Source organism: Enhydra lutris, unplaced genomic scaffold, assembly GCF_002288905.1.
Source record: "Enhydra lutris kenyoni isolate GAN:26980312 unplaced genomic scaffold, ASM228890v2 scaffoldscaffold9, whole genome shotgun sequence".
NCBI classification, from domain to species: Eukaryota; Metazoa; Chordata; class Mammalia; order Carnivora; family Mustelidae; genus Enhydra; species Enhydra lutris.
Genome location: NW_019154093.1, coordinates 49,925,418 through 49,946,946, shown reverse-complemented (window position 1 = coordinate 49,946,946; position 21,529 = coordinate 49,925,418).

The following is a 21,529-nucleotide window of genomic DNA, read 5'->3' as shown; positions in this document are numbered from 1 at the left end:
GAACCCTATACAATCATTTTTGCGTCTGGAGTTCTTAGCTTAATGCCTAGAACACAGTAAACACTCCGCAAAGACTGTTAGATAAATAAATGGCCTAGTTAGTAAAACTGTTGGAGTCTTACTCTTATGATATATAACTTAGAAAAAGTAATAACTACTTTAGTGGTTATTTTAATAATTAAATGGGAAACTGTAAGTAAAGCAACACTCAGAATGATTGGACGGAGAGTACTATAAAAATATGTCACTCTCCTTAATGTTTACTACTCTAAGACCAGAATTGTTTCCAAGGTTTGGAAGCAAAAAAGGAAGAAAGAAATGGTAACATGTTTTGCGGGCCTACCAAATGTCTGTGCTTTCACATATTTCAGAGTCTCTTCTGCGAAGGAAGTAGGCCATTTTCCAAGTAAGGAAACGGATGCTTCATGAAATTAAGTGCTCAGCTCAGATCAAACCGTTAAAAGGAGCAGCGATGGGATTGAAAACTACAGCTTCTGAGTCTGACTCATGAGCTCTCTTCACTATAAGGGATAGGATTTAAATTTCCGCAGTAGCGGTTGGTAGGTGGGGTCAGATATGGAGAATCATATAGGAGGTTATTATTTTATTAATAAAATAAACTGATCATGTTAATTGTGCAGGAAGACTGGTACAGCCACAACCAAGACTTTTCAAATAAACTAATATTAATTAATCCTTAATGTCCTCGTCACCAATCACAACTTATCTTTAAATGTCTCTGTATTCCCAAGAACCTCTCTGAGCTTAAAAATACATTTTCTAATATTAATCACTGGAAGAAAGGGGTGGTATTGTGAAGCAGTGTCAATATGTAAAATCTCTTCTCTTGGGATCTATGCATAATGAGTAGCATATTTTTCCCAATTTAAGGAACATTTCCATTCTATTTCCTTGTATGGGAAGACTCCAGTTTTGTGGATGATGATAAATGGATCTTTAATCACTCTCATTCTTACTCCTGTCTTTTCTCCTCCATCTCAGACTTGCTCTCAGGTCTTTTAAGTTTTTCTTCTTGACTTCATTTTTCTACATTAACAGATTTGACAGAGCAGCTTAGAAAACCTCTGGGAGCAGAAAACCAACATATTTAAATGTTTACTGCAGCTGGGGAATTATAGTTACATCCACTCTAACAGATGACAGGGATGCCATATTTAAATGTCTGAAGGGTAGCTTGCAGAGGTTTTAATGCATTGTCTTTCTCTACTTAGGTCCAAAAGACTTAAACCTATCTAATGTCCTTGGTTAAATTGCAGAATGGACTAGTCCTGTTAGCCTGTGAAATAGAGTCATATTTGTTATTTTACAGTCTACATGCTCATACTGTCAGACGTAAGGTTTTCCTGAATGACTTTATGAATAATAATTTAGCCATGCATTATGTAGAACCAGGAAACAGTCTCTTCCTTACTGATTCTTAGAGGAGACTTGGGTTCTCATGTGGTAAAAACTGCTTCATAGGTCTTTAGAATAATGAAATATAAGAATTTTTTCTCCTCATAATTAAAACCTTAAATGAAACATATATCATCCTCTTATAGTATTAAATTAAGGATGAAAGTATTAAATTCTCTAGAAATGCTTATTGTGGTATATGTTCTTCATTATTTTAATGTAGTTTGAAAATAAGATGTGGTCTTGGTATCATAAATGTAAAATTATATTAACTATGTAATCAATAAGAAATTACCAACAGCCATAAAAATAGTATTGAATGTGTGACATAATATAGACATAGTCTCCACTGTATTTAAAAATGGAAGCAAATATTCTTGTTTCTGGGCTTAAAGAGAACACAACAAACTATAAGTTCCATGAAAGGAAAATCAATTTTTCATTATAGTTTATAGTCCTGTGATAACTTGTAGTTTGGGGTAGTACTTAAAAGCCCCAGCTTCTAGAGCCCAAGTGTCAGATTAAAAACAGGCTCTTCCACTTCAGGGCATGATGGTCTTCAACAAGTCACTTAAAGCTTCATGTGCCTTGGTTTCCTAGTCAGCAGTAGGAGACTAATACCTACTTCATATGCACATTGAAGGAGATAATATGCTAAGAGAGCTTACAGTAGCACTCAACTCAAATAAGACCTATATAAATGTTTGCTATTGTTATTGGTGTTTCTATTGTTATCAAAATGATCACTAGTATTATTGATGGAATATCTTACAGTTAACTGATGATGAGGAATAAATTAATGAATGTACCCTAAACTACATGTTTTTCCTTTTTTGTCACCAAACAAAACTTCCATTGCAAGGTTGAGTGAGTGCATTTTAGCTGTAAGTACAGCCTTAAACAAGAGAGCACACAAACACACACGCATGTTGTGATGAGTTCTATGAAGGAAAAGAATAGGATAAAATGATAGAGACTAGAAGAGGATGGGTGAGAATCTAATGCAGATGAGATTGTCAAGAACAGCCCCTCTGGGGAACTGGCATTGCAGATGGCATGTAGAGGATGAGAAGAAGCTGAAAGTGAAGAGTTGAGGGGAGAAGCTTCCAGCTGGAGGAAACAGCCCATATGAAGAATGGCAAGTGAGTCTGCTGGGCTGGCCACAAGGTAAGAATGAGGTCGGGGGGCTGGATCCCTCAGGAACTTGGAGGTGAGTTAAGAACAGTGGATTTTATTGCAAGTGCAGTAGGAGACTTCTGAAGGATTATGAACCAGATAGTGACATCCTCAGGGCTTAAAATGTAAAAGCTCATTATAGCTTTTATAAATATAAATATAAATGTTTATATATAAATATAAATATAGTAAATATAAATATATATTATGTATAATATAGAAATATATATAAATATGATAAATATAAATATAGCTTTTATAAATATAAATATATAAATGTTATATAAATAACAAAATGGCAAGGGTAAGAATGGCAAAGACAACTTAGGAAACTGTTGCCATCTTCTAATCCAGAGAAAATAGTGTATATACTAGAGTGGTAACAGCAAACAATGGGGAGAAAAAGTGATATGTGAGGTACGTAGGAGGCAATAGTGACTTACTACTGAAGTTTTCACATAGGGATTGAAGGAAAATGAATCAAGAAGGACTTTGATGTTTTTGATATTTCCCCCAAAATAAGAAAACTGAGCAAAGAAAGGATGTTGGGGTTGTTTGAGTTTGGTTTTATTCACATTAAAACCACATGGAGCTGTCAAGAAAGCAGTCTGATAGAAAAGACTGCTGCTCAAAAACAGGAATCTTAGCTAGACATGGAATTTGGGGAATTGTAAGCCAATAGATGGTATTTAAAGATGTGGTGCTGGATGAGCTCAGTTAGAGACAGGTGTAACCAGAGAAGACTTCAGTGAGGGAGATGCTCTGGGAAATGAACTTGGAGGCAATGACGCTGCTGTGGAAAGAGATGAGAAGGGCTGGTCACAGAGTGGGCCGTGGTGGGGGGCAGTGGAATCCAGGAACGTGAAGTCATGGGAGCCATGGGATATTTCATGAAAGACTGAATGCTCCTGAATGACTTGAATGCTACTGAGGAATCAAGTAAGATGAGAATTGAAAAATACTCTTTAGAGATGTGATGTGGAGGTCATTTGTGGGATTTAGGCAAGAAGAGTTTTATTAGGGTAGTGGGGGAAGATGCCTGAATTGCTTCACGTTGACAGGTAAGAAAGAACTTAGAGACATTGGTCGTAGACAACATTTGTATTTATGGAAATCAGTCTTCCTTGTTTTGGAAGAAAATGTTTAATCATAATGTGATTAAAATCATGCTGAAGAAAGCAGCACTTATTAAACTATACACTCCTCTGATAAGTGTTCTAAATCTTTTTTTCCACTTTTTTTTCCATTAGGGACCTCTTTTCTCCTGTTGTCTCACATTCCTCCTCCAACAAGAAAGATATATATCAGAATTGCCATATGGTGAGAAGGAGCAGGCAGATAGAAAGATGTTTATAAAAACAAAATAAAACCCTGGAGAGACAATGTAAGCCAAAAGAAAAGGGGCAGATGGATAAGCTTACCCAGAAGAATTAGCCCTTAGCCTCTGCACAATCAATAAATGTTGACTGGCTATTGACAAGAAAGGGGACAGGAGAGCAAGAGAAGCACATTGGGGGAAAAAGCATTTCTTCGTAACAGCTGCCATTGCCACCACCAAGCAGCTGTTCAGGTCCACAGCTCACAACTTTTTGCTCTCCTTATAATTCTCCTCCGAGGCCCAAACTCACACCCTGATACTGCAATCTTAGAAGAGATGTCATGTGTGATTTATAATGTATTGAGCTAGAAATTGTTAAATCACCGAGTGGACCAGGAGAAAACTGTGTCTGTGCAATGAGTGGATGGAGTTTACACTCCGCTTTCTCTACACCCTGAGCTTTGGTGCTCCTCAAAGCCGAGTGGTAACATGCAGTCAAAGGGAGGTACAGCCAGGGCACCTGGGTGGCTCAGTGGGTTAAGCCTCTGCCTTCAGCTCAGGTCATGATCTCAGGGTCCTGGGATCGAGTCCCGCATCGGGCTCTCTGCTCAGCAGAGAACCTGCTTCCTTCTCTATCTCTCTCTCTGCCTGCCTCTCTGCCTACTTGTGATCTAAAATCTTTAAAAAAAAAAAAAAAAAAAAAAGGGAGGTACAGCCTTCCCAGTCACAAGGAGGAAGCTATATTTTAGAGATTTAGAAAGGGAAAATTCTCTTATTTTCTCAGTAGGATTGGGTTTAGAATGGTTAAGATGAGGTTAGTATTAGATGCTCATACCCTAAATTCGCCCGTCCCTGTCTATGAGGAATACTGTTAGAATATGCAGAGTCTGAGAGGGTCGTACTAGAGCATTTCAATGTACCAGATGAAAAACTCTATTGTCTGTTATGTAGTTCATGTGATAAGTTTTCTCCTCACCCACCAGAGCTGAACTATCAAACAAATTCCCTTTATTTTAAAAATGAAAATGATAATTTGTTCATTACTTAGGGAAGTCCTAAATAGGGCAAGATATTTCCATCACTATAAAACATATATCTCAATATTGAAAATCCAATCTACTGCAATAGTAACCAGGTATCTGTTTGGTAAGTGGGATATTCGTTTCTGGCTGTAGGAAAGAATGAGTGGCTACTCAGTCCCACTACAGAATACAACTCTGTAGCCATAACCACACCTGTCCCTTGGATAAGGCTATTGATTTTAATACCAAAGAAAAAATGACACTAAATATTTCCCTATTCTTTTCATGCAGTACTAAAATATCACGAACAATACTGGTATTTTCCTAACAAACAGGTTCAAGATTGATACATTTAAAAATACGTGAAAGTAACGATGTATTACATTTCCGCACAAACATTTCACCACATCAATTTCCTTTTATTCAGTGCAGGAGGGGCAAAGGGGGATAGCAGGAGGTGCCTGGCTTGTAGAAGGTGACTGGGAAAGAGAGGCTACGAGAGGGTGACTGAGGATATCAGAGTGGGGAACAGGTCATTAGAAAGCAGAGAAGGACAAGGATGAGAACGTAGAAGAGGGAGTCAACAAAAGAGAACAAAACCGTTGATGCATATCTGAGACAGTATTATTACACATACAAAAATACTACCAGTTCGATTTTTAAAAGCAGCACAGAATATCAGAAGGTCACTATTACATTTAATAAAGAAGTCAGGAGAAATACTAGTGAACATTTGACTTTTGCTTTCCTTTCTTCAAGATTTATACAAGACCACCCGGAAAACTCCTTTTATTCACAGTCTATAATTACTAGGTTTCATCTTTACTTATTGCTTCTGACAAATAAAAACATATGTTAACGTGCTCTAGTCTAAATACTAATGTTCAGCACTAATGATTTAATTACCATGGCATGCAATCTATGTACACATTTATTCTATTCATTTCCTGCATTAAGTAAATCTTCCATGACCCAGACTTATTTGGAAAGTGACAGTAAAATGCAAGAAACTAATCCAAAACATTGACTTGTTTCATCTGGGAGAATCAGACCATGCGGAGAACAAAAGCTGAGAAGAGATGGGATTAATTTGCTCCTTGTATATTTACTGAGCACTATACTAAACACAAGGAAAGCGCACGTAAATTTTGCCATCAGGGAACTTACCGAGTACTCGGAGGTGGGGAGGAGTGACTATAATATACAACTACATCAGGTGTGACTGGTACTAGGAAAAGGGTAAGATAAGGTGCTAGGGAAGGGATTTTATTCCAGAATAGAGGGTGAGAGGGGAGAAGTGACAGAAATGGCAAAAGGAATAAGCCCTAAGCTGAAGTTTGGACAAGGTGGAGGTATATTAATCTTATAGGCAGAGATCCATGAACAGTGGCCTGAAATTGAAGAGAGCAAGACAGGTTCAGGGAGATGAGATTAGTTGTTCATGTGGGAAGGTCAGACACGGAATCTGTGTGAGGGAAACAGTGAGGGATGCATGGGTAGGAAAGCAGGAGAGAGACCATTAAAGACCTGCTTTTGCTATCTGGACTTGAACTAAAAACCCATGCAGAATACTGGGAAAAAAATCAAGACAGGAGGGCCATGTACATATTTGCACTCTAGAAAGAAGCCTCTGGATGTTATTAAGGAGAACAGCTCAGAGAAAGTGATGTGCTAAAAGATGGTGTGTTCCAGGGTAGTTTACTGAAAAATTAGAGGATGCGTGTGTATTGATTAGATAGATACCTGTGTATTGAGCTGGGTAATGGGCCATGGGAGTTAAGCTAAAAGGGCAAAGAAGAGAATAGAGTGACTGAATGATGAGAAGAGAATCAGGGATCTAATCCTATATCCAGGAGCTCAAAGAACAAATGTAGAATAAGGGAGGAGATGGGTGCGTGTGTCATGGGGAAAGATGGCCTATTTATGGGAAGAGTGAAATAGGATCAAGGTAAGAAGGTGAAGGGGAAAACCTGTGAAAACTGAGAATATGAGAGAATTTATCTGCTTTAGAATAAGGATCTCAATAGAACAACATACTGAGAGATGAGAGAGCTGAGATGGGAGGTTCGAAGAGAGGAAGCTCAGAGCAGTATGGGTGTTTGGGTGTTACGCTCAAGGATGAGGATCAAGGGTCAGAAGAGTTTGATTCTTGCTATGACAAAAGATGACAGGGATGGGAAGCATCTTGGGTTCTCTAATAACTCTAATGTGGTCATGCAGATGGTGAACAAGAGAGCTGGTTGTAAATCTTTGCTTTCTTTATTGCCAATGCTGGTCTATTTACAGTTTTGTCCTTATAAGGTGTGTGTGTGTGTGTGTGTGTGTGTATGTGTGTGTATATATATATATATATATATATATATATATATATATAAATTTAGTTTCAGGACTTATCATAATAAGGCAAACACATATCCTTTGGAAAAGATAAATGTGAAACCAGTGAAAAAATTTTACTCTAGTTTTCTAAGTAGACATTTTTTTTACAAATGTAGCTTCCTTTCCCCCAAATCGGAACACTTTTAAGAGAACTAATTATACATTAAAGAAACTAAAAAGGAAAGAATTTCCTTCAAATATATATATATAAATAGCTGACAAGCTTCTAAAGGCTTTTATTTTAAAAGTACAATTGGTTTTATTAATTGAGTTGTTTTATAAAAGTGTATGGGAAAATGTTTTGTAGGCTTCCAGGTAAGGGTGGGAGTATGGGCTGAAATTCAATTTATAATGACAAATAGTACTGAAGGAGAGAAAAGCTGGCATCTATACTGGAAACTAGAGAAGGTTGCCTTCCTCATAGTGGACCCTTCAGGGAACATCTAAGTGTATGCAGGTGGGGACAACTGAATGCTGGAGCATCCCACTGCAAAACAACTCCTTCACCACTAGTTGATCCTGTCTGTATTCCCTGCATATTCATCTTTTGTATTTACTTCAGCAGAGGTAATTCCCCATGCTTTTACTTTTTTAAGATTTTATTTATTTATTTGTAAGAAAGAGGGAACACAAGCAGGGGGAACAACAGGCAAAGGGAGAAGGAGAAGCAGTCTCCCTGCTGAGCAAGGATCTGAGGACCCTGAGACCATGACCTGAGCTGAAGGCAGATGCTTAACTGACTGAGCCACCCAAGTATCCCAGTTTCCTATACTTTTAGAATGAATTTAGCAGTTCTAGTTTTGTTTTTGTTGTTGTTGTTGTTTTCCCAGTGAACCGCTTATATCCTTTGTTAGTTCACTGCTTATATCCTTTGTTAGTTCACATGGTTAGAACGGTGCTGACGTATCTGTATTAAAAACAATTGGATTTAGCTGCAAATGATGAAAACCCAAGATAACAGTTAAATTAAGGTTGAAATTTATTTTTTCATGCCAAGTAAGACCAACAAAAATAATCAGGACTGGCAATGTGTCCTTTAACGCTATAGCTCTAAGCTCCAACATTTCTGTTGATCTACCATCCTGTCCCATTAAGTTTACTTTTCTGAAGGGGCGTGTACCACTGCTTACCCGCTGTTGATCAGAACACAGCCACAAGCATACATCTAGCTGTAACAGAGGCTGGAAAATTAAGCCATGACAGTAACTAAAATCCAAGGGTTTCTTTATAAGGTAAGAAGTGGAAAATGGATTTTCAGCGAAACTAGCAATCTGCCACACCACTCTTGGTTCTAGAGTGGGCAATCAAAGTACTGTATCCCCTTGGCTGCTCTGACTGGTTCAGAGATAGGTTCATGTCCAAAACCTATACAAATTGTGCCAGCGATTTTAAGAGAAATGGCAGATAAACCAAGCCAAACAGATATGACTAAATTCTGGGAAAGTCTCTTCTTGACTTAATGGTGGGTCAACATAAGCCTGGAGCTGCTGGACGCCACCATAAGAGGAAAAGCCAAAAAAGAAAACTGATCCAACAGATGGAGAGATGAGGACTGACAACATCTAAGCCTGGAATAGAGCCATGCCTACATTTTGACTAACTGAGATACTTCAATTAAGCGAGTCAACCTTTTGTTGGGTTTTTAATACACAGAATGAAAAGTTTATTGATGAAAAGAGAAGGCTGGAGATAAGGGAAATACAAAGGGAACATACAACTTGGATTCTATTTTACCACCATGAATCAGCTCCATTTAAAAACTGAATCTGAAAAAAACAAACAAACAGAAAATTGCATCTGGTTCAGGATGGTGCACTTCTATCCACAAAAATAAAGGAATGAAAGATCAAACAAGCTCACATCCAGACACATTCTTGTAAAGTCTTAGAATATGAAGAAAAACTAAAGCATTCTAAAATTCTTCAGAAAGAAAAAAGAGATGCCTACAATGCCCACAGATTTAAAGAAATATGTTTTATCCTTGAACTCTAGAGTCACAAAAATCACAATCAAGTATGATGAAGCTAAGACATGTATAGGTATTTAAGAGCCTAGAAATCTTACCATGATTTTCAATACATGTTGTATTCAGTAATTAGCAACTGAGATCAGAAATAACAGTTGCTCAAATGGAATATGTTTTTCTGTCCGTCAAATGTATTTGTAGCCAGTATCCATATTTGTAAGTATAATATATTATAACATGCCTAGTATAGCAGTTCTATGATGTCAATGAGGACATAGATTCCCTGCTTTTTGTCGTGTTATTCTTGGTGCATGGCTTCAATGCCCAGGATTGCCTCATGTTTCAGATGACTGCTGGAGCTCCTCCCATCACTTCTGCATTCCAGTTAGAAGTAGGTGCATGTGTGTCTGTGGAGTGCTTACTAGCAATTTCATCCATCTAAGAGGTGTTCCCTGAAGTTGCACTCAATGCCCCCTCAAATTATTAGAATTACCTAGCTGCAAGGTAGAATCTTTCATTTGTGCACTCTGCAGCCTACAAAATAAATTGGGACTCGGCTCTTAAGTAAGAAAAGGAGGATGGATGTTGAGGTTCACTAGGTCCCACACGATCTAATGAGCAGCCACACCTCCCAAATCTCATTCTGGAAAATTAGCTGAGTTTGTATTCTCGATAAATGAGCAAATAGATTAAGAAAGAAAAAAGACCAAAGAACAAGGAAACAGCAATAAAGAAAAAAGCCTCAGGATGACAGTGGTTTATCCGGTCTAACAGTGGCTGTTTTGGAGTGCAGAAGGATGATGGGCTCTGTGAGAGTGGTCTCTGAAGATAAAAACCTTAAAAGGAATTCTGTGATTAAGGGGATAGAACAAACTTGAGAACAAGATAAAGCATGTTATTCAAGACAAAAGGAAAAACAATGCAAAATTCTGGGAAAAAATTAAATTGTATATAAACAATTGATTCCAAGCAATTATTGGAATGTAAGAGATCCATCTTTGTCTTGATGTTCCTAATCTCCTCTTCTAAGTGGCTCAGGAGTTATGGTATTGTTTATATAGGAAAAGGACTATAATCTTAGTGCTTATTCATAATAATATGATAATGTCTGAATGTTTCTCAGTTTTAGTCAGCCCACGGATAAATTGTGTAAGACTTAGATGTAAATGCAGAACTTAGAATGTAAATACTAACAAAATTCCAGTATAAATGTAAAATAATAGCACACAGACAATGAGAAATGGAAGGGCAGAGGAATTATGAAAGGGAATAGAGGAGCACTAGTACTTAAAGTACTAAATAAGGGGTGCCTGAGTGGCTCAGTTGTTAAGCATCTGCCTTCAGCTCCAGTCATGATCTCAGGGTCCTGGGATCAAGCCCTGCCTTGGGCTCCCTGCTCAGCGGGAAGTCTGCTTCTCCCTCTCCCACTCCCCCTGCTTGTGTTCCCTTTCTCACTGTATTCTCTCTGTCAAATAAATAAACAAAATCTTTTAAAAAATAAATAAAATACTAAATAAAATCTAATAGCCAATAGAAGAATCTCTCTCTCTCTCTCTCTCTCTCTCTCTCTCTCACACACACACACACACACACACACACACAAATGCTACTGATAGTTTTGAGAAGGTAAGGAGGGGAGGTTAAATATTTAAGGAAAACTTTTTTTACTTTTAGGAAATCAATACTTGTTTGGAATATTTAAATTGAAACAGAGATAGAAGTATATTATTTAGTGTCTTGAAGGTAACAGTGAAACAGCTTGTTCCTGGGGAGGGGACTAAGAGTTTGAACAGGTATGGGATGAGGAGGTATAGAAATTATGATAGGCTAACCTTATTATTTGATTTTTTCATAGATATCTGTGTAAATATGACAAAAATAAAAGCAGCAATACCCAAAGGTTTCAATTTTGCCTGGGAGTCTTACAACGCAGAAATCTCAGCAGAGAAATAAGGGCTTATCACTGAGGTAACATGGGCTTCTTTCTTCTATGGTGGGTGACAGGTAAGAACTGGGTAGAGGGACAGTGTGAACCTACTCCAGCCAAAGAGAAACTGGATACCAAAAACTGACCATTGGTGAAGCAGATTTACTAAACACAGGAAATAGGCAGAGAAAATGTTCCTCCACTGGAACTGTATTCAACTTGGACTCTTTCCTCTCAGGTTGTTACATAATTATAAATTGAATTTAGATCTACCAACTTTGTTAGCATGTTTGAAAATTCTAAGTATAGCCAGGGATATGGTGAAGGGGGACAAGGATAGTCTCTATTTAGAGATGTCTACCTCTTAGGTAGACATCATGCAGAACCAATGAAGAGATTCACAATATAAGAAAATAGATAATTGCAGTTACTATGAAGAAACATTGACAATTTTAGAATGATTATGACAATAGAATTAAACTATACAAATTACTTGCTGAAATGTTAGGAAAAGGGATGTTTATATAGTATGTTAGTCAGGATAGGCAGGGTTTTGCTGCAGTAACAAATAACCTAAAATCTCAGTGACTTAAAGCAGGATGATTTTACTTTTTTGTTTATTCCACAGATTTAACATGGGTTGAAAATGGGCTCTGTTCCAAGTTGTCATGAACAGCTCAATGAATTACCCCATGAGAACATAATTGTGTTCCCACTCAACCTAAGAAATGGAACATTCCCTGTACCCTTAAAGGTATCCCCATGCACTTTCCTCCCCAAAGGTAACCATCATCCTAACTTCTGAACTTATATCAGTTTTGCCTATTTTCAAACTTGATATAAATTGAACCACATAATGGAGGTTTTCTTAGATGACTTTTTTTCTTATCATTTTGTTGAAGTTCCAACATGTTGTTTTATTTTAATTGCAGTAGATTCAGATTCACTGTTGTATATAATTCTACCACATGAATATACTAAAAATTTTCTTTATTCTAGTGTTGATATACTCGATAGAGTTGTTTCAAATTGTTTGCTATTACAAATAATGACTCTATAAACATTCTCATATTTTTTGCTGCATGCACATATTTCTGTTAGATATGAAATTGTGAAATTTAGTACTACATTGTTATATTTATTGGAAGCCATCTCCAATCCTCATCAAATAAACTATGTTCTAATCATTTATTTTTCTACTCATTTTTATTGTCTATAGTTTGCTTATTGAAATATAAGCTCCATTAGGGCTGAGATTTAAGTTTATTTTGTTAATGGATGTTTCCTGAAAATATAGAAGAGGTGCTCCATAACTTTTGTTGAATGAATTAATCATTTTGTATTATTATGAGTGAGGCTCAATATTGCATCACATATTTATTGCGCATTTGTAATTGTTTTTCCATACATTGCCTGTTTGTAGCTCTTGATTCTTCTTTAAGATTTTATATATACATTTTGAGAATTTGGAAAATTTACTTTGTGTCTGTTATACATATTGAAAAACTGTTTACCAGTCTGCTGTTGGTCTTTCAACTTCATATAGGGTCATTTTTTAAATATATGTTTTATTTTTATGTAGTTGATGTTATCTTCTTTAAATCTTCTAGATTGTATGTCCAATTTAAAAAGGCAAGAGTTATTTCAATAATTGGAATAAATTCACAGTGCTTTCTTTCTAGGTCTTTCATGCTTAGTTTAAATCTCCACTCCATCAAAATTTAGTTTGTTTTAAGGAATGAGGTGAGGATCCATCTTTACTTTTATCTCACATGATTTATAGAATTATCCCTGCTTTCCCCACTAATTTGAAATAACAATCATTACCCTAAAGTTAAGCCAATCATGTTTGAATCTATTTATTTTCCTTTTACTCTGTGTCATCGTTTGGCCTAACTTATCTCTACTGCCATTATGAACACTCATTCATCTCTAGTGCACAAGTTTCAAAAATTATTTTATAATTTTAATATATTTTAAAGTTGTGTATCTATCCATCTCTATTATTTAAAGTTTCTAATCTCCTTCATCGTTAAACGATGTCCTAGCTATTTTCACATCTTTATTTTACAAGATGAAATTAATATATTTTGTTTAGTTTCATGTGGCGTGCAAAATCAAATCCCAAACTAAAAACTACAAATAAAGAAGTAAACAACAACAAAATCCTCCTATTTGTTAATTAGGTTTGTGTTGAACATATAGATTAGTTTAGTAAGAGGTGACATAACCAGGGTATTATATCTTCCTATCTAAAATCATATGTCTTTTCAGTTATTTAAATCCTCTTATTTTTAAAATATTTTTTTAAAGATTTTATTTATTTATTTGACAGACAGAGATCACTAGTAGGCAGAGAGGCTGGCAGAGAGAGATGAGGAAGCAGGCTCCCTGCTGAGCAGAGAGCCTGATGTGGCTTGATCCCAGGATCCTGGGATCATGACCTGAGCCGAAGACAGAGGCTTTAACCCACCGAGCCACTCAGGTGTCCCTAAAATATTTTAAAATTTGATTTAATGCAGTAGTTATAAAATATATATCTAAGTATCTTACCATGTTTCTTTATTTTTTGAAACAATACACTTTTTCTAATATTCTGTTTTCTGACTGGTTATTATGGAAATATAGACAATCTAAGGATTTTTATATATTAACTTTCCATTTACCTTTTTAAATTCTAATATTTCTCTAACAGATTTATATCCAATTCTCAAAACATACAGACGTTGTTTTCTAGAACTATGATAATGAACTGATAAAAGCAGATTTTATTAATACAAAAGAGCAAATATGTGTATAGAATTGATTTATAAATCTGAGATTTAATAATATTGAAAGATCCAATGAACTTAAAGATATTGATCAAGCAGGTACATAGTAGCAAAGCTTTCAAAAGAAAAATATAGAGAGACAGGAAATAAGCACATATACTAAGAGATTAAAAAAATCACTAAATTGTTACATATAATCCTTTAATTGATTTTTTGCTTTAATTTTTAAGTCATGATCCATTCTGAGTTAATTTTTGTGTATGGTCTGAGGTAAGAGTCAAGGCATATTTTTTTTCTTTTGGGATATTCATTCATTCCAACACTATTCACTAAAAATACTATTTGTCCTCAGACCTCCTGAGTGGCTTGGTTGGTTAAGCTCAGACCCTGATCTCATGGTCCTGGGATGAGCCCTGAGTTGGGCTCTGCACTCAACAAGGAGTCTGCTTCTTCTTCTCCCTCTGCCCCTGCCCTGACTTGTGCTTGGGCCTGTAGGCATGTTCACTCGCTCTCTCAGATAAATAAATAAAATCTTTAAAAAAATACTATTTGTTTCCATTTTAATATAATGCGTCAATGGATTCTATTCTTCTAATAAAAACACAAATCCTATTGGATTATGTCGCTATGCTTATGACTTCATTTAACCTTAGTTACTCCTTTAAAGGCCCTATCTCTAACTACTGCCACACTGGAAGTTAGGACTTCATCATATAAATGGGGGGGGGGCATAATTGATTCCAGAACAGTGTCCAACCCAAAGGACTTTTGCTTTCTATGTCCTTCAACAGTTCTTTTCTTCTTTTCATCTCTTAAATATAGGACTAATTTAGAGCCAAGTATCAAATCCTCTTTGTTTCTCATTCTGACCTAGCTCTTCTCTCACATTCTATTTCACACTCTATCTGCACACACCATTTCCAAATACCTAACTCTAGTCTACTGTACTTCCTTAACCATGGGAGACATAATAATTTCTCTACGTGGAAAAATCACATCAGACTGGAAGGTCACATCGCACTGAGACAGGGGCAGATGTGGTACTATCTCCAAGGTGACCTTTGGGTTCAGCCTTCAACAACCAAAAATGCTCATCTGGCCTTGTGTTAGTAAGTGCTTCATTTTATATCCCATTACACAACAAGGACAACCGACATTTACTGGGTGTTTACTACCTACCAGGCACTCTTCTATGAGGTTTACACACATTAATTCATTTTTGTAATCCTCAAGAAAATTTTATCCTAACACTATTCCAATTTTACAGATTAGGAAACTTAGTCATTGGGAGATTAAATAAATTACTTAAGGTCATAGCTTGTAAGTGACTGCAATTACCTTGTAGTCTGACTTCTGGGCCCATACTACCAACTCCTGTGCAAGAACTATGATTATATACAACACATTTTATCATAAAGGTGGTATTTTAAAATGGGATAAGGAAGTTTTAGTAAAAAAAAAAAAAGAGATAGAATATTATTTGAAGAAAGTTAAAGTATTTTTTTATTCATGGTATATGTCAAATGAACTAAAGACTTTGATATAAAATGCAAATTTTTAAAAAGAAAACATACAGATGTCCTTTAAAATACTTGCAGAGGGAGAGAGACATTCCTACACATGGATTTGTAAGCTGAAAACAAAGAAGATTCTACCAGATTTGACTATGACCACTTATTTATGAAAGTCTTATGATATCAAATGTCACAAATGAAAAGGCATAAAACAGGGAGAAAGTTAATTATGGATTAACAAGAAAATTAAATGCTATTAAAGAAAAATAGTATGTAACATGACAAATATATCACAGGTTATATGAACATATCTCATGTACATATGAAATCACCATATAAATAAAAATTAAAACAACATGTTTTTTCCTTTCAAATGGTAAACCTATTTTTTAATGAAAATTCCCTATGGGTGTGGATGTCAGAAATTTTATAAATCCTACACTGCTGAACTGGTGGGTGTATAACTGGTAAAGCCTTAGTACAGAACAATTTTGTAATAGGTATTTTGCCTTAAAAATTGTTCATTTGTCTTGAAAACATTGCTACTTTTATCCTAGCATTTCTACACCATAAAAGTTACTCTAATGGATATTTAAAGTTCTACATGTTTATTTTGTAAGGATATTGATGCAAGTTAATTATAGCAGTGAAATATCGGTAACAATTTAAATATCCTATTTGAGACAATTACCACAGTAGGTTGGAAAATTAATTTTGTTATTTTATCCTCAAATATATAACATTTCATTGCAGGGTTCAAGGTTGCTTTCAGAAGCAGAATCTCCATATTGCCAAGTCAAGACTTGAACTGAGAACACAGATGGTGGAACATTCTAGACTATGTCTGGAAATCCTATGTCTTTGACATAATGTGATTTTATTATATCACTGAACATGAACTCTGTCACACTCTAATTTAGTTTACCATATGCTGAGTAAAGTAAAGCTTCTTTATGTCTTCCTGAACTGCTACAAAGGAGTAGCTTCCCTTGAGAAAATACGCGTATCATCCTCATCATCAACTTCATCATCATCAACATCATCATCATCATGGTGGTGGTTTTCAATTTTGTCAGTTTGGTTAAGCCAGGATGTACAGCTCTTCAAACTCCCTTCTCTTATGGTTCTGGGTTACAGTTGGCCAATAAGAGATATTTGCCTGAGATGTGGAAAGTGGATATGAATTATCCTTTAAAGGTTGCTTTAGTTGGATGTCATGATGAACAAATGCAGAAATGGGCTCCTGTTTTTTTCTTATTCTTCTCTATTCCATGTCCAGCTCCCTTTCCTGATTGATGACGATGTTGACCAAGAGCAGCTCCAGGCCTACCACTAAATTCTAGTCTATAGTGGTAAGACCTAGACAGAGAAGATAACTTCTCATAGACTTCACAAAGAACTTGCCCTTCAAATTCGAGGGTTGCCATATAAAATACAGTTCAGATAAACAACAGATACTTTTTTGGGGCACCTGGGTGGCTCAGTGGGCTAAAGCCTCTGCCTTCGGCTCAGGTCATGATCCCAGGACCCTGGGATCGACCCCACATAGGGCTCTCTGCTCCACGGAGAGCCTGCTTCCTCCTTTCTCTCTGCCTGCCTCTCTGCCTACTTGTATCTCTGTCTGTCAAATAAAGTCTTAAAAAAAAAAAAAGATACTTTTTTTGTCTAAATATGTCCCCATACTTCAACAGTTGATTATAGCAGTGAAATATTGGTAATAATCTAATATCCCATAATAGATATTTTTTATATAACCCCAAGAAGATATTTAAAGTAATATCTTGGAATTTATTGCTTTATCAGAAATTATTTCTTTGAGAGAGATTTTGGTGAGAAAAGTTTGGGACACAAAGGTAAAAAAAAAGTGGCAAATATTCAAAGAAGTGAAATGAACTCAATTGATATAAAGAAAATGAAAGAGTATTATTATCCTTTTTTTTTAAGATTTTATTTATTTATTTGACAGACAGAGATCACAAGTAGGCAGAAAGGCAGGCAGAGAGGAGGAAGCAGGCTCCCTGCTGAGCAGAGAGCCCTATGCAGGGCTTGATCCCAGAACCCTGGGATCATGACCTGAGCCGAAGGCAGAGGCTTTAATCCCCTGAGCCATCCAGACACCCCGAGTATTATTATCCTTAACAAGTCAAACCTCAAACACTCTCATGGAGAAAATGTGATTTCAATATAATTCCAAGGATTGCTATAAAATCTTTAAGCATGATAAAGGTATTTTTCATTTGTTTTATAATTGACCAAATATGGGATTTCCAAGCACAGGTGTTTACTTTTCCTTTTTTCTGATTTGGGGGATATTTGTCATATGCAAGTTTTTTTCTCCTAGAGGTCAATTTCCCACACAACTCTCCAAATGATTCATGTATATTAGAGTATTTGTTTTGTAGAATACTTACCTAGTAATACCCTACCTAATGTCCAGAATGGAAGAAATAGGAAGAAAGAGCATAACCTTGCCTGGACTATGAGGACTGATATCAAGGAGTTTGCTTTAGCTTCATGAATTATTGTTTATTTTCATAGTATTCATAAGCACATTTCGTAGCTTAAATTAGGTAGAGTAATTTATAAAATCTTAACTTCTGATTTCCATAGCTATCTTACATATTGTCCACAATATTCCGATGAAATAATCAATTACAACTGTATTGTGTAGTGACTTAGAACAGTGTTCCTTGAGCTATCTGTAATGAAAGACTAGCTGTTATTTCTGATCCACTACAAACCAATATTTCTAAAATACAAAAAACACAAATTTCTATAAAAATAATCATGTACTTGGATGTTGAGACAATATCAAATACTTAAAACGAAAGTTTTCAAATACTTATGCTCAGTTTCTGTACTTATTTTGTTATGGACATGCCCCAGAGTATGGGCCATTCTTTGAGTAACATTACTTTAAAATATAACATAGTCTTTGGTACTCAGTTGCTTGGATTCAAATTCCATCTCTGCTATATTCCACTCACCTGGTAACTTTGGTCAAGTTACTTAAATGAAAAACGAAAATAACACTGATACCTTCTTCAAAGGTTGCCATGAAGATTTAATGAGATACTATATATGAAACACGGGGAAGAATGTCTAGCACACACTGCTGAGTCAATAAAGGTAAGTCATTATAACTACTGCATGCAGTTGCACAATACACAAAGTGTTTTCCCATACATTCATTTATTCTTAAAACCTTCGTGGGGGTAGGCTAAAGAAGTTATGATTATTCTCTACTGTACATTCGAGAAAACCAAGGTTTCTCTAAAAATCTAGTGTTTTAGATGGTTCAAGTGTTCAAGTGGTTGTACAGCTGATAAATGATAAAGTCAGGAGATATATTTGATGCTAACTCTTATTCTATCCTCCCCACTTCCCCCCTTCTTCAAGGTATGTCAAAAGCTACACAAAAGAGTTTTCTTCATATAGAACAGTCTTTCCACTGGATTCCCAAACCTCTTGGGTTTATGACATACCTTGACAAAACAACAGGACCATCTCAGCATTATCCTTGATTGGTCTCATTGAGTAGCCTCTCTCCTCCACAAGAGAGGTTCTTGTTGACCGTGCACTTATGTTTCCTTTTCAGAGCTACTGAAAACTGTATACAGTTTATGCTTTTAGCATAGAGTGCTGTATATCTAGTGTTAATATGATGGGAGCCATATTTTAGATGTTGGAAACATTGCTTGGAACACAATTTCCAACCCAAAGGTGAAAGATATGACCATTGCATCAGTGGGTGGTTTGGCTTACCTTTTCTACTTGAACATGTTCAGATGATATGAAGGTTTCTTTATTCAAGGTTTGGATGTTTTACTTCTTACAGGTCCAAGGCAATGTTTACTTCTTCCTGTGGTTAAATCATCCATATGAATTCTCAGAGAGTAAGGCATGTAAGAAATTTATATGGGACATTAAACATTCTAGTAATTATGGGGATGTCTGGGTGGTTCAGTCAGTTAAGTGTCTGCCTTTGGATCAGGTCATCATCCCAGAGTCCTTGGATAGAGTCCTGCATTGAGTTCCTTGCTCAGTGGGGAAACTGCTTCTCCCTCTGCCTCTGCCTATTGCTCCCCTTGCTTTTTCTCACTCATTCTCTCTCTGACAAAATAAATAAGATCTTTTAAAAAATTATAGTAATTATGATATCTCTTTGAATCAGAGACAAAGGAAGGAAACAAACTCAAGATGTGTTAAGAGAATAAAATTTCCCCGTGTTAGTAAATTAAAAAGGGAGTTACAAAAAGCAAATACTGCAGATGCATTTTCTCCAATAATGCCTTCAGGGAAACTTACTTTCAGAAAAGAAAACTCCTCAATTATATAGCAGCACAAAATGAACTTAGTGTAAACAAACCATCGTCCACTATTCTAAATTAAGGTAATGAACATCCCATTGGCTAATTTAAAAACCAAATGAAAAAATGACTTTTAAAATTGTGTAGAATAAAGAAGCATGGGTGAAGTTAAACCCAAGCATTCAGAATTATGCCCAAGTGCTACACTTGTGTATATCAAACCTCTATAGAAATTAGTCCTGAAGAATGAAACATTCTCTCTCTTCTGTCCAAAGTGTCAAGTAAATGAAATAACTCAACCACACTTGTTTGGGGGCAGCCCTATACTCTCAAAATTCTGGGTTGAGGTCAGGAGTGCTATAGCAACCATGATGAAATATGAGATTCCATTGTGCCCTACACTCTTGTTTACTGCACATAAAGGACTACACTAGATAAATATAGAGAGTTCCAGGAATTTCACTGTTAGTGGCCAAAAAGCAAATATCCTTTAGTTGGAAAGTAAAGCTGCCCCAGACCTAATAGATTGAGAACTGACTGTAGTGAGCATGGTAGAAACTTTATTTTATTATAAACGTGAAGAAAATTTACCATGGTGGTTACAACATCGCCTGCAATCTGCTTAAATATTCTCTTTGTTGTACATTCTCAATAGGTGATCCAAAATTTCGAAGCCAAAATAAAAGTGTGGACATATATGAGAAATAAGAATCCTACTTAGAAATAAAAAATCCATGATTAATTTGAGTTCCCTCAGAAGTAGACCCTGAGGCTAGGGTTTGAGAAGTAGGCTATTTGGCAAGTGATCTCAGAAAATATTGTTAAGAGAGTGGAGAAAAGAGGCAGGAAAGGGAAAGCGCAAAGCAAAGGGTAAATTTTCAAACAAGTACCACTGGGGCAAACCAGAACTCTGGAGTTCCTATAGGGTAGATTTTCCCAGAGTTAGCTCATCCCAGGAGCTATACTATTTGTATACTGAGTCTATCATCCGTTGGGGAGGGGAAGAGACTACAGTTTAACACTACTGATTTGTTGTGTTGGTACCTTCAGGCAATTGGGTGTCCAATAGAGTCTTTAAATGGTGGGGCCTCAGGGGTTATAGATGGGGCATTGGCTACAACTTGTGAAGCCAGATTTCTTTTGGATTTTATAACAACTGGTGCTATATCCTTAGGAATTTAAACACATATATACACACAAATTTGACTTAGGAATTATCTTCATTTGCGTTTAAATGTAGATGTGTGACCGGCATAAAGGCAGAGAACTGAGACAAGATGATGTGCAAGATGGATAAAGTGGAAAGGATAAATGCTGTGGAGTTTGATGGACCAAGATTCAGATCCTAGCCTTACTAGCCAAATTAATTTGGGCAAGTAATTTATTGTTCTTATCTTCTAAAGCAATTCCATTTTCTTTATTGGCAAAATAAGTAAATAATATGCATGTTGCAGAGTTGTGACAACATAGTTCAAGCTCCTTTCCTAATGCTTGTGCTACAGTAGTATGTCAGTGAAGGCTAGTTATGATTACTAACATCTGCATGAGGAATACCACCACCACAATTGGTAACAGTATCACCATCATCATCACTATCATCATCATCATCATCATCATCATCACCATCATCATCATCATCACTATCATCATCATCACCATCATCATCATCACCATCATCATCATCATCATCATCACCATCATCATCATCATCACCATCATCATCATCATCA